Source organism: Lissotriton helveticus, chromosome 7 (genome assembly GCF_964261635.1).
Source record: "Lissotriton helveticus chromosome 7, aLisHel1.1, whole genome shotgun sequence".
Lineage (NCBI taxonomy): Eukaryota > Metazoa > Chordata > Amphibia > Caudata > Salamandridae > Lissotriton > Lissotriton helveticus.
The window spans coordinates 1,945,333,662-1,945,350,033 of record NC_136068.1 but is presented as its reverse complement, the minus strand read 5'-3'; the positions used below and the strand labels follow the sequence as shown (position 1 = coordinate 1,945,350,033).

At 44.1% G+C, this 16,372-nt stretch overlaps 1 non-coding gene across 1 annotated transcript; it reads right to left on the bottom strand.

Moving 5' to 3' along the window:
- Positions 1-4,485: 4,485 nt before the first annotated feature.
- LOC144771153 (5.8S ribosomal RNA) lies at positions 4,486-4,638 on the bottom strand. The gene has a single exon (XR_013599153.1). It is a non-coding gene; the product is annotated as a 5.8S ribosomal RNA (ribosomal RNA).
- Positions 4,639-16,372: the final 11,734 nt, after the last annotated feature.

The window sequence follows — 16,372 nt, the reverse complement described above, 5'->3', positions numbered from 1 at the left end:
AAAAACCAGGTACCCCCCCCCCCAATAGCAGGTAGTTTTGCTGTAGGTAATTTTGAAGTCTCCACAGTACGATTTGGGCCCTTTCCTGTTGCAGCAACAATGCCTCCCCTCACAAGTGAGGTACCATTGTTATCGAGAGAACTTGGGGAACACTGGGTGGTAGGAAATTTGTGTCAGCTCGGTGATCCTACAACTTTCCCACACAGATATGTGAGAAAAAAATGATTTTTCAACAAAATTTGAGATTTGCAGGGGATTCTGGGTAGGGAAATGTTGGGGGGTCCATGCAAACCATACCTTACTGAACTCCCCTGGGTGTCTAGTTTTCAGAAATGTGTGGGTTTGGTAGGTTTCCCTAGATGACCGCTGAGCTCGGGGCTTAAAATCTAATGGGACCCCCCCATGAAAAAACAGGTTGTTTTGTGATAGGTAATTTTGATGTCACCTCAATAGGTTTTGGGCCCTTGCCTGTTGTGTGTACTTAACCCACCCACACACGTGAGGTACCATTTTTATTTGAAGACTTTGGGGAATTGGGGATGGGTGGAATTTTGGGGATCCACACAGATTCCAGATCTTTCCACCACAGAAATGTGCGGAAATTGTGTTTTTTTGGACACATTTATGAGGTTTGCAAGGGATTCTGGGTAACAGAACCTGGTGAGGGCCAGACAAGTCAACTATTCCAGGATTCCCCTGGGTGTCTTGTTTTAAAAAATGTATAGGTTTGCTAGGTTTCCCTAGGTGCCGGCAGAGCTAGGGCTCAAAATCTACAGCTAGGCTCTTTGAAAAAAAGGCCAGTTTTCACTGTGAAGATGTGGTATGTCCCTGTTGTGTTTTGGGACGTTTCCTGTCACGGGCACTAGGCCAACCCACACAAATGAGGTACCATTTTTCTCAGAAGACTTTGGGGAATGCAGGGTGGTTGGAATTTTGTGGATCCAGGCAGATTCCAGAACTTTCCACCACAGAAATGTGAGGAAAGTGTGTTTTTTTTTTACAAATGTTGAGGTTTGCAAGGGATTCTGGGTAACAAATCCTGGTGAGAGCCAGTCAAGTCACCCCATCCTGGATTCCCCTGGGTATATAGTTTTTAAAAATGTATAGGTTTGCTAGGTTTCCCTCTGTGCCGCCAGAGCTAGTGTACAAAATCTACAGCTAGGCACTTTGCAAAATAGTGTCAGTTTTCACTGTAAAATGTGGTGTGTCCATGTTGTGTTTTGGGCCGTTTCCTGTTGCGGGCACTAGGCCGACCCACACAAGTGAGGTACTGTTTTTCTTGCAAGACATTGGAGAATCTGGGGTGGGTGGAATTTTGTGAATCCACGCAGATTCCAGAACGTTCCACCACAGAAATGTGAGGAAAATGTGTTTTTTGACAAATGTTGAGGTTTGCAAAGGATTCTGGGAAACAAAACATGGTGAGAGCCAGTCAAGTCACCCCATTCAGGATTCCCCTGGGTGTCTAGTTTTAAAAAATGTATAGGTTTGCTAGTTTTCCCTAGGTGCCGGCAGAGCTAGGGTTCAAAATCTACAGCTAAGCACTTTGCAAAAAAAGGGTTTTCACTGTGAAAATGTGGTGTGTCCACGTTACGTCTTGGGCTTTTTCCTGTCACGGGCACTAGGCCTACCCACACAAGTGAGGTACCATTTTTCTCTGAAGACTTTGTGGAAAGTGGCGTAAAGGGGAATTCTCTGGATCCACGCAGATTCCAGAACTTTCTTTCACAGAAATGTGAGGAAAATGTGTTTTTCTTTTTACAAAGTCTAAGGTTTGCAAGGGATTCTGGGAAACAAAACATGGTGAGAGCCAGTCACGTCACCCTATCCTGGATTCCCCTGGGTGTCTAATTTTAAAAAATTTATAGGTTTGCTATGGTTTCCTAGGTGCTGGCAGACTTAGGGTTCAAAATCTACAGCTAGGCACTTTGCAAAAAAAAAGGGTCCGTTTACACTGTGAAAATGTGGTGTGTCTACGGTGGTTTTGAGCCATTTCCTGTCGCGAGCACTAGACTGACCCACACAATTGAGACCGTTTTTATTGGGAGACATAGGGTAACACAGAATTGTAGAGCAACTGTTATTAGCTATTGACCTTCAAAGCATTTCTGGCTTCCAAATGAAAGACAAGGTGTAAAAAAGAAGGCCTTTTGAAAAATGACCTATGATTCTCATGCTAGTGTGAGTACTCACAATTTTGGAAACGTGCAAATATCTACTGTTTCTAAACTCTATATTTTGATCGAATTTCAGAAATACATAGGTGTCTTCCATACCAATTTTTCCATGTATATATTTTCCCAAATGAATTGCTATATACCCGGTACATAATAAAAAAAGTTGCAAGAAGCTGCTCAATTATTGGCTCTGGGTTCGTCGGGTTCTTGTTGAACCTACAAGTCCTATATAACCCCTCAACCAGAAAGGTCAAGCAGATGTAACGATATATTGCTTTCAAACAGCTGTCATAATTAGAAGAAGTTACAGGTGAAAACGTTGACACAAATGGCTGTTTTTTTCTTCTAATTTTCAATTTTTCCTATATTCAACAGTTAGATTCTATAAAGAAACCTAGAAGGATCTACACAAATGACCCGTTGCTGAATTCATAATTTTGGCTACCTTTCTAAAATGTATAGCTTTCCAGGTTCAATTATTGCTTTAATACCCATTTCTACCATTAACTGGAAAGAGGTTGAAAGCACAAAAATAGGCTATGTCCCAGAAAAATGCCAAAACTGCTTAAAAAAATGTGGTTGTCTGATAAAAGTCAGCTTTTCCTGAAAGCTGGGAGGATGGTGACTTCAGCACCACAACCCCTTTTTTTATACCATGTGCAGGTAAAAAAACAGACACTTTCATCTTTATCCCTTTTTCCCCATCTTTCCCCAAAAACTAAACAAAGTTTCACTGTATTTTGGCTAATTTCTGGGTCTTCTCCAGTGGAATCCACAAACCCTGGGTACCTTTAGAATTCCAATGATGTTGGAAAAAAGACGCAAATTTGGCGTGGATACCTTATGTGGTCAAAAAGTTACAGAGGCCTAAGCGTAAACATCCCCAAATAGCCAAAAAAAGTCTTAGCTCAGGGTAAGGAAGGCCTAGCAGCGAAGCGGTTAAAATATCAAATATAGAATTATTAACCTGCACAAAATGTCAACTACCAACGTACAGATTGCATGTGTGTTGCGGAGCTCAGCACACGTCCTAATGACTGGGATCCTTCTGAGTTTAAGTATAGGACTTCACGCTGGAAGGGTCTGCTTCCAGTACAAATCCTATGGAGTGCATGTGTGTTGCGGAGCTCAGCACGCGTCCTAATGACTGGGATCCCTCTGAGTTTAAGTATAGGACTTCACACTGGAAGGGTCTGCTTCCACTACAAATCCTATGGATTGCATGTGTGTTGCGGAGCTCAGCATGCGTCCTAATGATTGGGATCCTTCTGAGTTTAAGTATAGGACTTCACGCTGGAAGGGTCTGCTTCCACTACAAATCCTCTATACAGCACAAACCCACCTCTGCACCATAGTGCGAATCGGTGCATCGTGCAAGGCAGTGTAATGAGAGCTCCAGAGCCGGACACGACCGCAGCAGCAGGTCAGTCTTAGCAGATACAACTCTGCACTGCTTTATTCCTTCTCACCTGTGCAACATAGCAGTAACTTTTACTGCTGCATTGTGTATGCTGCAATTAGGTTTGATTCCTACATTCGCCCTGCACAGACAGTGCACTGACTATAATTCATTTACTCTGGACAAACTGCATCAGACACACTACTAGATAAAAGAGGGGGCTCTTCAGCTCCCTGTCCAGACTGTATAACACTAGCCATTGCCTTCAGATGATGTTTAATTCCCTCCGTATTATGAGACTACATCAAAATTACCCGTAGAAGAGGTTGGATTCATTCTCTGATTCATTCTCTGATTCCTTCTCTGAGCCCTCCTCGATGACATCGGAGCCGTCACTGATGCTCAGGATACTCGGAGGAGTATGAAGCATTGAGAGGTATTCAGGTATGAGTTGCGTCTCTTGCGCTGCTAGGGAAGGATATATATAACAGATACAGATACAGGAAACTCCACTTAGAAAGTGCTGATGGCAGCATTCTGCAATCTGTGTGTGAGGAGAGATGAATGATGGGGGTGCAGATCCACGTGTCACTGTGCACCGTATGTGTGTATGTATGTGTGTGCTTGTGTGTGTCTTTTCTACTTAAGGGGTGGGCAGAGAACGTCCCTCCACCAGCGGAGGGGAGTTAGTCAGCCAAAACCCCCCGCCCCCAGGCCCAGTCCCTTCTTCTGAACCTAGTCAGGTCGGGTGAGCCTGCCCTGTCCCCGATGGACCCCCGTTCCCATCAACTGGACCCTCGGATGGCTTGCAGGACCGGGGGGCTCCCGCACCCCAGGGACTGCCGGCTGGAGCTCAAGCCCCGGTCTGACCTTGTGGTGGAATGAAGGGAAGCACAGCTAACCCTGCGATGGCCCTCAGACAGGCATATCCCCAGGAGGAACCCGGCCCGCAAGGTGCGTTTGAAGTGTCGATGATCAATGAGTCCTGAAATTCATACTAATTGTCGCAGCTAGCTGCGTTCTTCATTGACGTGCGAGCCGAGTGATCCACCGCCAAGAGTCACAGGCAACTTTTTGAAAACGTTCACCACCGTCCGTGTGGCAAGACGACCCGGGCACCCTGTTTCAGCCCTGGCTGAGATTGGGGAGGCCAATGAGCCCTCATCGGAACTTTCAGGGCAGCCCGTGCATCTGGTCGCACCATTGGAAAGCATTGCACATGACCAGATGGCCGAGGGGGAATGGCAAACCAGAAAGCCAGGCCCAAAGGATGCCAATCGGCCTGGCTGAGCCTTCGTAGGAGGGCTCTCACCTGCCCTTCAGAGGGCTTGGGCATCTGTGCCCAGGGGCTAGGACACCCTGGCTGGGTTTTGGGCCCAGGGCTGTGGATGGGGTTCCATGATTAACCTCCACACAGGGGATCCCCCAAGCACCTTGATAGGTGGGCAAAGCAGGAGGGAGGCCTGCCCGGGCCAGACGGACCCCCGTCCTGGGACCATGGTGGAGCAGGGGGATGGGGCCCAGCCAGAGGTCCCATGCCAGCATGTGCAGAGGAGGCCTCCCCAAGTCCCGCGTCCCGAGCGCCTTGCCACGGGGTAGGCCTGAGGATGGAGCCCGGGGTGGGGAGGGTACCCTCCACCTCAGGGCCAGCAAGGGCCCCTGCCGAAGCTCCTGAACCCAAGCCAAGCTGGGGAACGCCCGACAAACCCTGGGCCCATGGCAGAGTGGAGGATGGAGCCCAGTGTAGGGAGCACCTGGACAGGGTTCTCGGGTTTGGATGCCCAAGAGAGGCCTGCCCGGGGCCCGATGGAGCCTGTCCCAGGTACTTTGCCACTAGGCCGGCCAGAGGATGGAGGCCCGGACAGGGGGGGAGGTTTTTGCCCAACCCTAGCCCATCTGGCTGCCGGATGAGAGCCCCCAGCCTGTGAGGATTTCCGGCGTACCCTGTGCCTCATAATCTGGAGGAAGGGTACCCCCTTTTCTGGTAACCCGTGCGCAGCACAAGACTGAGGGGACCAAGCGCAAACGCGTCCAACCTCCTGGAGCCCTGGCTGGGATTGGGGAGGCAAACAAGCCCTTGTCGGGACTTCCAGGACAGCCCAGCCATCTGGTTGCCCCATTGGAAAGCAACTTAAACCGCACCACAGGGTGTGTATGCACACATGTGAACTCAGGCCCACCCCCTCCCTTCACCACTGTGCAAACATGCCCTGTGGTGCGTTTTAAGGTGGGGGGTTAACTCCACGTGAAAACTGAGGGTCCCTGAGTGCCAAATAGCCCAACAGGTATCTCCAGTATGCGTCAGGGAGCTGCATTGCAGACAGGTGTTCAGAGGCCACACCCCTTTTTACACCTTTCTGCAATGCAGCTCTATGGCGCTTATTGGAGATTCCTAGTGGGCTAGTTTGACCTTAGGGACCCTTAGGATTGAAGGAGATTTAATCTCTCAAATTAGAAAGGCCACAGGGCATGTTTCACAGTGGTGAAGGGAGGGGACGGGGCCTGAGGGGATGTGTGCAAAAACACCCTGTGGCACGTTTTAAGTTGGGGAAAAAATTCCCCTTCCATCCTGAGGGATTATGGGGTCCCAGTAGCCCACCAGGTGCTTCCAGGAAGTGCCACTGCGCTGCGTTGCAGAGAGGAGGTGCACGCCATGCCCCTTTTACATCTCTCTGCTACGCAGCTCCGTGGCGCTTACTGGATGTACCTAGTGGGCTAGTTTGACTCTAGGGACACTTAGGAGTGAAGGGGAATTATTTCCCCAACTTAAAACGCGCTGAAGGGCATGTTTGCACAGTGGTGAAGGGAGGGGATGGTATAGGAAAGTGGCTCTATATATACTGGACCAAAGTAAAATCAGCCGAACTACGAATTTCAATTTACTCACCTGTTATCAGGAGAGACCTCAGTGCTGCATCTTTGAGCCCAGTACTGATCCTGTAAAGTAATTCTAACCATACTTGCCAGTAACTTGAATTTTCCATCGGCTAAAATTGACTGGTTTCACTTGGAAATTCAAGTGTGGACTTTTGGAACTTTAAAATATTCACCTAAAATCATCCGAACAATGAATTCCACTTTACTCACCTGTTATCAGGAGAGAACCCAGTGCTGCATCTTTTAGCTCAGCACTTTCCCTGAAAAGTAATTCTAACCGTACTTACCAGCAACTTATATTTCCTTCCATAGGAATCCATTGTCTGGTTTTCACCAGAAAAGTTTCTAAGTGTCGATTTTCACAAACAACAAATATTCCTTAAAAATCACCTCTATGACTTAAACACATTTTTTCAACTGTTTTTAGGAGATTCACCAGTGCTGGATCCAGGATCCACCACTGAATAAGAATAAGTAACGAAAACACTACTTACCTGCTGAGTGAATTTCCTTCCATAGGATAACATTGGTGATTCTATGTGAAAAGTTTCTGTGTCAACTTTTAAAATACAATAATATTCCTTAAAAATCACTACTGTATCCAAAACACTTTTACTCAACAGAGATGTCCCAGGACTGAATCTAGGATCCAGTTCTGTGGTTAGAATAGTAGTCCATAAAGTAACTAATTGCATTTAACTAGAAATTCACATTGAGCTCAATGTTTCATTGTGTTTGAAATTATGTAGCCCATTGCAACAACTGTAACTACTGTACTTAAAAGTCTATTGCTTATTTGCAAAGTATTTAAACTAAATGAATTCATTCTGAGAAAGTATATATTGTAATGTAATGTATAATGTAGTTATAATGTAATTTTAAAAATAAAATACCTAAAAATAAATAGTTTAAAAACATGTAGTAAATCAGTTTCAAAAAATAAATATAACAATTAATATATTTAAAAATTGTCATTTACAAAACTTTGAAATTCACTGGAAAAAAACATAGGCTTCAGACATGTTATAGTTAGGAATTAGCATTTAAAAAACCTTTGAAATTCATTGAAAAAACCATAGGTTTCAGACATGTTATAGGTAGGAACTCGCATTACAAAAGCCTTAGACACGTCTCTGATACCAACCGCCCCCAATTGGGGGCGGTTGGTATCAGAGACGCGTAAACAACTGGATCGCTGTCAGTGCCTCCATCTGACTATGGTGGGAAGATGCAATGTTCTTAAAATGTTGATCTTGCCGAGAATATCATATTTTTTTAGGGCAGTGCCTTCAGAGACTCGGCGAAGTAGTCTTGCTTTGTTGCAATCGATATGTGCCAGATTTATATGGGCCCAGGGCAAAGCACGTAGAGCAATGCGGTATATGGTCCTACCTTGGGAACAGAGGGGTTGGGCTGTTCCAGATTTTACGTTGTATTATTACGCATGTATGATGCAGCATATGAATATACTTTCGACTGGTGCTGAATCAGCAACCAGGGCGGAATCCCCCTCCATTTATCAAATGTTGCTAGGCTGTGATGCCAAAAAATCGATTGTTTATTAACGTGGATGGGAGTTACTACAAGAGCACTCAGTTCAAGGTTATTATCGCTGCTTACAAAGTATGGACGGTGGTTAAAAAAAAGTATGGGGTGGAGAAGATATCTTGGTATACGCCTTTAACAACAACTATCCTTTTTCTATCAGTATTTTGGGACCGGTTGATGTGTAAATGGCGGGACAAAGGGGTATGTACAGTTAGCGATTTATTTCTGGTAAATGACATGAAATCTTTCGACCAACTAAGTGATTAATTCCGTTTACCTCAGGCTGACTTCTTTAAATATTTACAAATTTGTGATTATTTTTCAAAAACCCGATGGAGAATTCAAGCTAATCCTCTTGTTGAGGCTGTCAGGAAAGGCTCACAGATTGGCACACTGTATACCTTAATGTTGGATATATTAGATAACGATTTGGAAGCTCAAAATCATAAATGGAACAACCAATTGGGCGGTCAGGGTATCCAACTGGAGACTTCCTAAGAGCTGGCTGGACGATTATTCATGTCAGCAAATTTGCACGCCCAACATTTTAAAACAGCGTTCAATTTATATTACACGCCAGCCAAATTGTCCGCGTGGGGTTGTGTAAATGGGGCTAAGTGTTTTCGCTGTGGGACCGAAGCTGCTGATATTGTGTATGTATTTTATTCATGTATGGGGCATTAGCCACGTTTACAGGACATATAGAGAAATTTCTGGCTGAGATTTTGGGGGTACCAATACAATTATCTGCCACTCAGGTTCTGTTGGGGGTTTAAAAGGAATCGACAGCTGATACTTTACCCATACATTCTGTATATTTAATTTTTCTTGCTACTGCCGTTGCAAGGCTCTGCATCGCATCAATGTGGCTACAAAAGGACCACCCGTCTTTTGAGTTATGGAGGGAAAGGTTTCTGTCAACTTTTAATTTGGAATATAGTCTTTCTGCCGTGAAAGGCAGACGGAAAAGGAAACTAGATTGCCAGATATAGGGGGCAGTTATGAATTACATGGAGGAATAAAAGTAGTACCTTGTGCGTTCATTATATCTCTCTCTCTTAGTTAGAATGATTGTATTTTTGTTTTCCAGATAGAAGCAGTTATAACAAGATTAGTTGCGATTAGTTTTTGTAATTATAGGCAATGGACAGTCGGGATTGATTTGTTATTTTGATATGTTGTATTGTTTTTTCTTTCTGTCTTCGCTGTGAATTATTTGTTCTTTGAGAGAAATTATGTTATCTAATTTGTTAAATTTATGAATGTTTTTAAACTCATGGACTTTAATAAAATACATTTAAAAAAAATTAAAAAAAAAATACCTTAGAAATTCACAACCATGGGTTTCAGGGGTGTTATTGTTATGCTGGACATTTCACTCGTACAAAACCATTGAAATTCCTCAGTTATAGTTAGGTCTACCAACTGTAACTCGTGCGCCTGCAATCCACTGCTGCTGATGTCACATATTACATCATTCATGAAATGGTCAGTGACATCACTGATGACATCATTGATGACATCTCAAATGATATCACTGATGACATCATCCATGTGACAATCTGATACACCTCATCATACACTAGTATAACCTTTCAGCACTCATTGTAAAATATGGAGTACCATATTTGAAACCATTGACACACCAATACAAGTTTCTAAAAACCCATTCAGGGATTCCTAGATCTACACAGACATCTAAACACTTACCTATAGATTCACTTGTACATGCTGACAAAGATCAATAGAACACTATCAAATATACTTATACACCTACATCAACATTACGCACCAACATACATCCTATTCACAAATGTAATCATCCTACTCGCTTATGCAAACAATTGATCATACTTACATTTACTCAGCTACACACTGATACAAACACTTCATTTATTCATACTTAGTGTATTATAAAATCACTATTACAAGTATACGCTTATCCATACAGTCACTCGTACAATCACTGAGTCTTATGTATACTTATTTATATACAACAACTGTCATATACACTGCCTTTTAAATTTCTACTTTGTTGGACATGTATCATTGAGCAATATATTTACTCATCACTACACCCATAAAGACATTCACTCACCCAAACAACTGTTTCTACATGCAGTCTTAACCTTATATACCTACTAAATCAATTATTTACACATCTTTGGACAGTCACACACCTCCCACCCTGTGGTAAATAAATAAATAATACCTCTATTTTTGACTGGATATACAATAACAGATAGCTCAATAAATAAGAGTCAAGATTCGAGGTAGTAGGAGTTTGCAGGTTTAATACAGCATAAAGGACAGGAACAGGACAACCTGCACGGGCAAGATCTGGGATGGCTAGCAACTTTTTAATAACAGTGCACAAGCATATATAGTTAAACAAAATACATTACAGTCAATGCAGGGGGCGTAGCAGTGGGTGGAGTCCGTAGCAGTCGCGAAAGATAAGGGTGAAAGTAGGTGTAACAAGAGGCGTGAACAGGGCGTATACATAGACATGTGATGTAAACGTAACAGAATATGTCATGAATGGGGCGGAAACATGGAGGGGGCTACCTAAGGAGCCGGGACCTCTAACCTAGTGGTGCGCGCAAACTGACAATGACGTGTTACTAGGGAGAAGCTGGGGGCTATGACTTCTGCGCTAGAAGGAGAGACTGAAGTCTGGAGAGTCAGAGCGACATGTACCTAAACACTATCTAGTATCTGATGTTTAGAGAACATGTTGATAGAATCCAAAAGTTATCAGGGTAAAGGCTAACAGACTCTAAGACTGGTGCATGCATTATTCTACATGTAGTGCGTGTTGAGGAATATTAAATGACCATTAATACAGTATTTCTCTTACATGGAGACGTAAAGGCTAGACCATGACGGAAACTATTGATGCGATTCAGTAGCTTAGGAATGTAGGGAAGGAGAGCTGGACTGATAACTAGAATCATAACATACTCTTGGCAGACTGGCAGGCAGAGCCAGGCCGAGCCGGGCACTGTGAGGCAGGAAGTAAGTGAAGGGTCAGGGATACAGGTGGGGGCTGTATCGCTCCTCAGCGAGGGTTCAGGAAACAGGAGCTGAATCTGAGTCCGGGCCCTTTTGAGGCCTAGAAACGGGGACTTTATAATGAAATAACGTGCACACTGTAAAATGTGGCAACGTAGGTTTACATAGGCCTGATGCTCGTAGCTTTCACGAGAACTGGAAACTGGCATACTAGAGATGGACACAACTATAATTGCGTCTTTAATCGATCATGGGGAATACATATGCATATTAATCATGCACATACAACATAGGATGGGGGACACGTAGGGACACAGAACATGGCAAAATTTACTTTTCCACATTCCCTCCTTGTCACTACGTTTCCATCAGGAAACATCAATATTCATGATACCATCTATCATTTCATACAGTATCATTTGCTCGTCTCGAATTTTCTTGGAACGGGATCTAGGACGGGACTTGGGACTAGGAATACAAGAGGTAGCACAAATGCCGCAAATCGCAGGGCCACATTGTATACAGAGGCAGCAACTGAATATGATCGCTACTGCAATACCTAGAAATGACAATACTTTCCATCCCCAGGCGGAAACTATACTCCAAAACCAACCGGACCATGTCCAGGTGCCTGGATTCTGGTGTAACTGATGGGCAATGTTATGAAGTCTGGTTATAGCTGAATAAACAGACGGCGCGTTATTAGGAATGAAAATGCAGCAACTAGATCCGATGACTCTACATGCTCCTCCTCTATCGGCCAGTATGACGTCAAGAACGAGACGATTTTGGAGCACGATAAATCTCATAGCAGATTGCTCTTCGGTTAAGTTACCTAGAGCAGAGGCAGTCTCATTCACTACTGCTTCAAGGGTTCTAGTTAACCTACGGATTAACTTACTATTCTGGACAGGTCCTATAAAGAAGAAGAAACCTTTATTGAAATCTGTATACTGTTCTAGAGCTGTTTCAGTTTGATCGACAATTGGGGACTCGATCTCCCTTCTATGTCTAATGTGTACTAGATGTGTGTTTCTGTGATAATCAGATGGGGCTAGGAAAACTGGTGGCAGTAGGAAGGCAATGTAACAGGTTCCCTCCCAATCGAGGGGCAGACGGACATATGCGGTCTGGCCACAAACAAAATAAGAATGACGTGATGCTTTGAAAATAGATTTCCCACTGTCACTATACTTGACAATAGTAGTACAATCACTATGTCCTACATGTGCGGAACCATTCTTTCTGACACATAATTCGCCTTTGACTGGTAGTACTGAAATAGCAGGTAAGTCTGGGGTAGGATCAGATTGAACATTCAATACCATAAAATTCGAAGAATAATTACCTAAATTATAAACTTCATTTTCTAGATCTAACCCTGTTCTATGGGGGAGACCTTGCTTGTCTGGAAAACATGTACTATTCAGAAGGGACATATCATTGGAGGATAACGTTAACATGGACCATGCTCCACACGAACCATTATGTGAAAACGGATAAGGAAAGAGTGGCAGAACTCCCTTCGGTGTCTGGAAAGGGGGGAGTCGACCACACACCCAACAATTAGTAGCATTGCTGGTCTGGTGTGAATAGTGTAGCATACGGATAAATGAATTGTTGCGCATAGCAAGACGATAAGATAGTTCATGAGGAGGCAGATCACTAAACGTGTGCTCTACTGTAGCATTAGAAGACTTATTTACATGAGAAATTGGAAAGCATAAATGAAATGCATAACTCGTGCAGGTAATCATCAGGCTGAGAAATACTATAAAACTTAGAAAAACGATACATCGGATTGAGTTTTGACTAACTCTCTCACTATGGGGGTCTATTTCATACATGTCAGATACCTGTCTAACCGTTTCACCTAGGGGAGGACTTAGACAATTAAACTGGCTGACTTATTTTACTAGACCGGAGCTTCTTTTTATACTCCTGCTGCGGAGTTTCCTCTAACAGGGGAGGCTTTGAATCAATGTCATTTGCGGGACAGTCCTTAAAAATAGGGCAGTCTTTAGAATTCTGGCAGTCCTTAAAAATGGAACAGTCCAATGTTTTTATGCGACATCCATGGAATTTCTTGACGTGTGACAGGTGCACCCAGCCCTTACGGCCTTCCAGCTTCACGGCCGTACGGGTGGTGAGAAGAACAAGTCGTGGCTGCTTCCAGCGGGGCTCCAGCGGACTTGAACGATCAAAATTTCGGACCAATACGAGGGTGCCTGGAACGATTTCATGCGGTTTCACCTCGGTATTGTCTGGAAATGCAGCGGCAACCTGTGAACGACAAGAGTGGAGGGCAGACATCAAGGAAGCTAGGTAATCTGTCAGCATATTACTGGAAACATCTGTAATACTTCGGGGTCTAGGTGTACCCCACATATTTGGGGGGCGGCCGAATACGACCTCATAAGGGGACAGACCTGATCTGGAATGTGCGACCATGCGCATATAGAACAGAGCGACTGGCAGGGCAACTAACCAGTCTACACCTTTCTCTTTGCATACTTTGGCAATACGGATTTTCAGGGTTTGATTATGTCTCTCTACGAGACCTGCTGCTTCAGGATGGCGTACACAATGGAACTTCCACTGGTACCCTAACAAAAGGGAAACGTGTTTCATAAGTTCGGATGAGAATGGCTGGCCGTTGTCAGAATACACGACCCTAGGGAGTCCATGGCGGGGGAAGAATTCACGAACCAACTGCTTGGCAGTGGTCGCGGCTGTGTAATCTGGGACTGGATATGCTTCTGTCCACCTGGACAAAGCGCATACAACTACAAGGACATACTTGAAACCTCGACATCGCTCCATCTGAATATAATCCATCTGGAGGACTTCAAAAGGGTGGTCAGGGGGTTGGAATCCACCTTGTTCCACCGGGACACTTTTACCTGGATTGAACTGGCAACATATCATACAGGTACGGACTTTCTGCTTGGCTGCAGCTCGTAAATGCTTGTTAAACCAAATGTTCTGGATACTGTCTAACATGGCTTTTTCTCCTAAGTGTGCTGGACTATGTGCGGTATTGATAATGACTTGAACCATAGAGTCGGGGAGAAACCATGTGGCTTTTCCCTTCGTCACCCATCCCTGATCTGTCTGGACCCCTCCTTGTTCGGACCATTTCCTGATTTCTTCAGGAGTAGCATGTAACTGGATATCTATGACATCTTGAGTAGGGTCCTTAACTGTCATACAAGTAGTCTGTTCTAGAGTGGATGTCGGTGTCTTGTTAACTGGTATGTCTGGTGTCTGTGCTGTAAGCTTGGCTGTTCGATCTGCTAGATCATTACCTTGGGAAATAATGTCAGTAACTTTCGTATGTGCTTTGCATTTCATGATAGCAATGGATGTCGGTAAATGTATTGCATCTAACAGAGCTTGAATAAGAAAACCATGCTGAATCTTGGTTCCATGAGAAGTCATGAAACCTCTCTCTTGCCAGAGCACTCCAAAGTCGTGTACAACTCCGAATGCGTAGCGTGAATCTGTGTAGATATTAACTTTCAGGTTCTTGGCGTGTATGCAGGCTTGTGTCAGAGCGACTAGCTCTGCTGCTTGAGCAGACAGGGTGTCAATACGGTGTGTTTCAATAACTTCAGTGTCAGTAGTCACTGCATACGCGGCTACTAGTTCTCCTGTACTTGTTCTCATACATGAACCATCCACATAAAGTGTTAGGTCGGGATCTGGTAATGGGATATCTGTCAGATCTTGTCTTGGCTTTGTCATAGTGTTAACAACTTCCACACAGTCATGTGTGGCAGGATTTGAAGTAACTGACGGTAACAGTGTAGCAGGATTTAGAACGTTGCAGCGTCTGATTTCTATGTGTGGCTGGAATAGTGTCAGTTCATAACCTGTCAAACGTGCAATTGTCAAGTGCTGAGTCTGTGTTCGGTTTAAAAGAACTTCCACGGAGTGTGGAACTTGTACTGTCAAGGAATGTCCTAATACTATGGAATCACTTTGTCTGATAGCTAGTGCTGTGGCTGCAACTGACTTGAGGCACGCAGGCAGAGCCTGGGCTACTGGATCTAGTGTGCTCGAAAAATAAGCACAGGGCTTGTATTGTCCTGCTTGATCTTGTGTGAGAACAGATAATGCTGTACCATCACATTCTGTAACAAAAAGTATAAAAGGCTTACTGTAGTTCGGTGTAGCTAGAACAGGAGTTTGGCATAAAGCTTTCTTTAACTCATTGAAACTAAGTGTATGTTCAGATGTCCAAGGGAGAACAGTCGATACGGCTGCCTCCTGTGTCGTTAACTGTATCAGTGGCTTGGCTAGAAATGCATACTGAGGAATCCATTGTCTGCAATAAGAAGTAAGGCCGATAAAAGCTCGTACCTCCTTCTGTGTCTTGGGCTGAGGAAGACTCGCTATTAACTGGATACGGTCGGGTGTCAACTGCCTACCCCACTTGGACAGCAAGTGGCCTAAGTAGATCACTTGCTGGACACAGAATTGAAGCTTTGAAGGGGACACCTTGTGCCCCATCTCGGCTAGGAAATACAAGACTGTAAGTGATGCTTGCTCGCAAGCACGTTCAGAACGGGCTGTGATCAGTAGATCATCGACATATTGGAGCAGGGCAGTGTCAGTTGGCATGTGAATGTTGTCTAGTTGTCTTTTAAGTGCTTGACTGTAAATGCTAGGACTTTCTGTGAAACCTTGAGGAGCTCGTGTGAATTTATAGCTCCTTCCATTTAAACAAAAACCAAAAAGGTACTGGCTATCTGGGTGAATCGGGACACTGAAAAATGCGTTCTTGAGATCAATCACTGTAAAAAATATTGTCTCAGAATCAATAGCTGTCAACAGGGATGAGATATCTGGAACTACTGGATACTGGGGGATAATACATTTATTGAGTTCTCGAAGGTCAGTCACTAATCGATATACTGGGGGTGCATTTGGATCAGTACGTTTCATGACTGGAATGATAGGAGAATTGCATACATTGGAGTCAGTTTCTACAACTACTCCTTGAGCCATGAGCTCGTCAATAATTTTGGATAAGGCTGCTACAGCCTCAGGTGGCAATCTGTACTGTCTGATTCGTGGCAACACTACACCTTGCTTGAGAGTCACACGATGGGGTGTGATTTGCATACAACCAACATCAGTTGGACCTTGCGCCCATAGATGCTGCGGAACATTTAACAATCTTGGATCAAAATCACGTAATACATAGTGACCCTTGAAGTCACGTAAAAACAAACGTATTCCCTCTGGGGAACAGCAAATAACTGCACCTAATTCTTTCAGGGTCCTAATACCTAACAAATTTTCTGGACATGACTTTGTGAGCAATAGATCAGTAGTTCGGGACAATGGA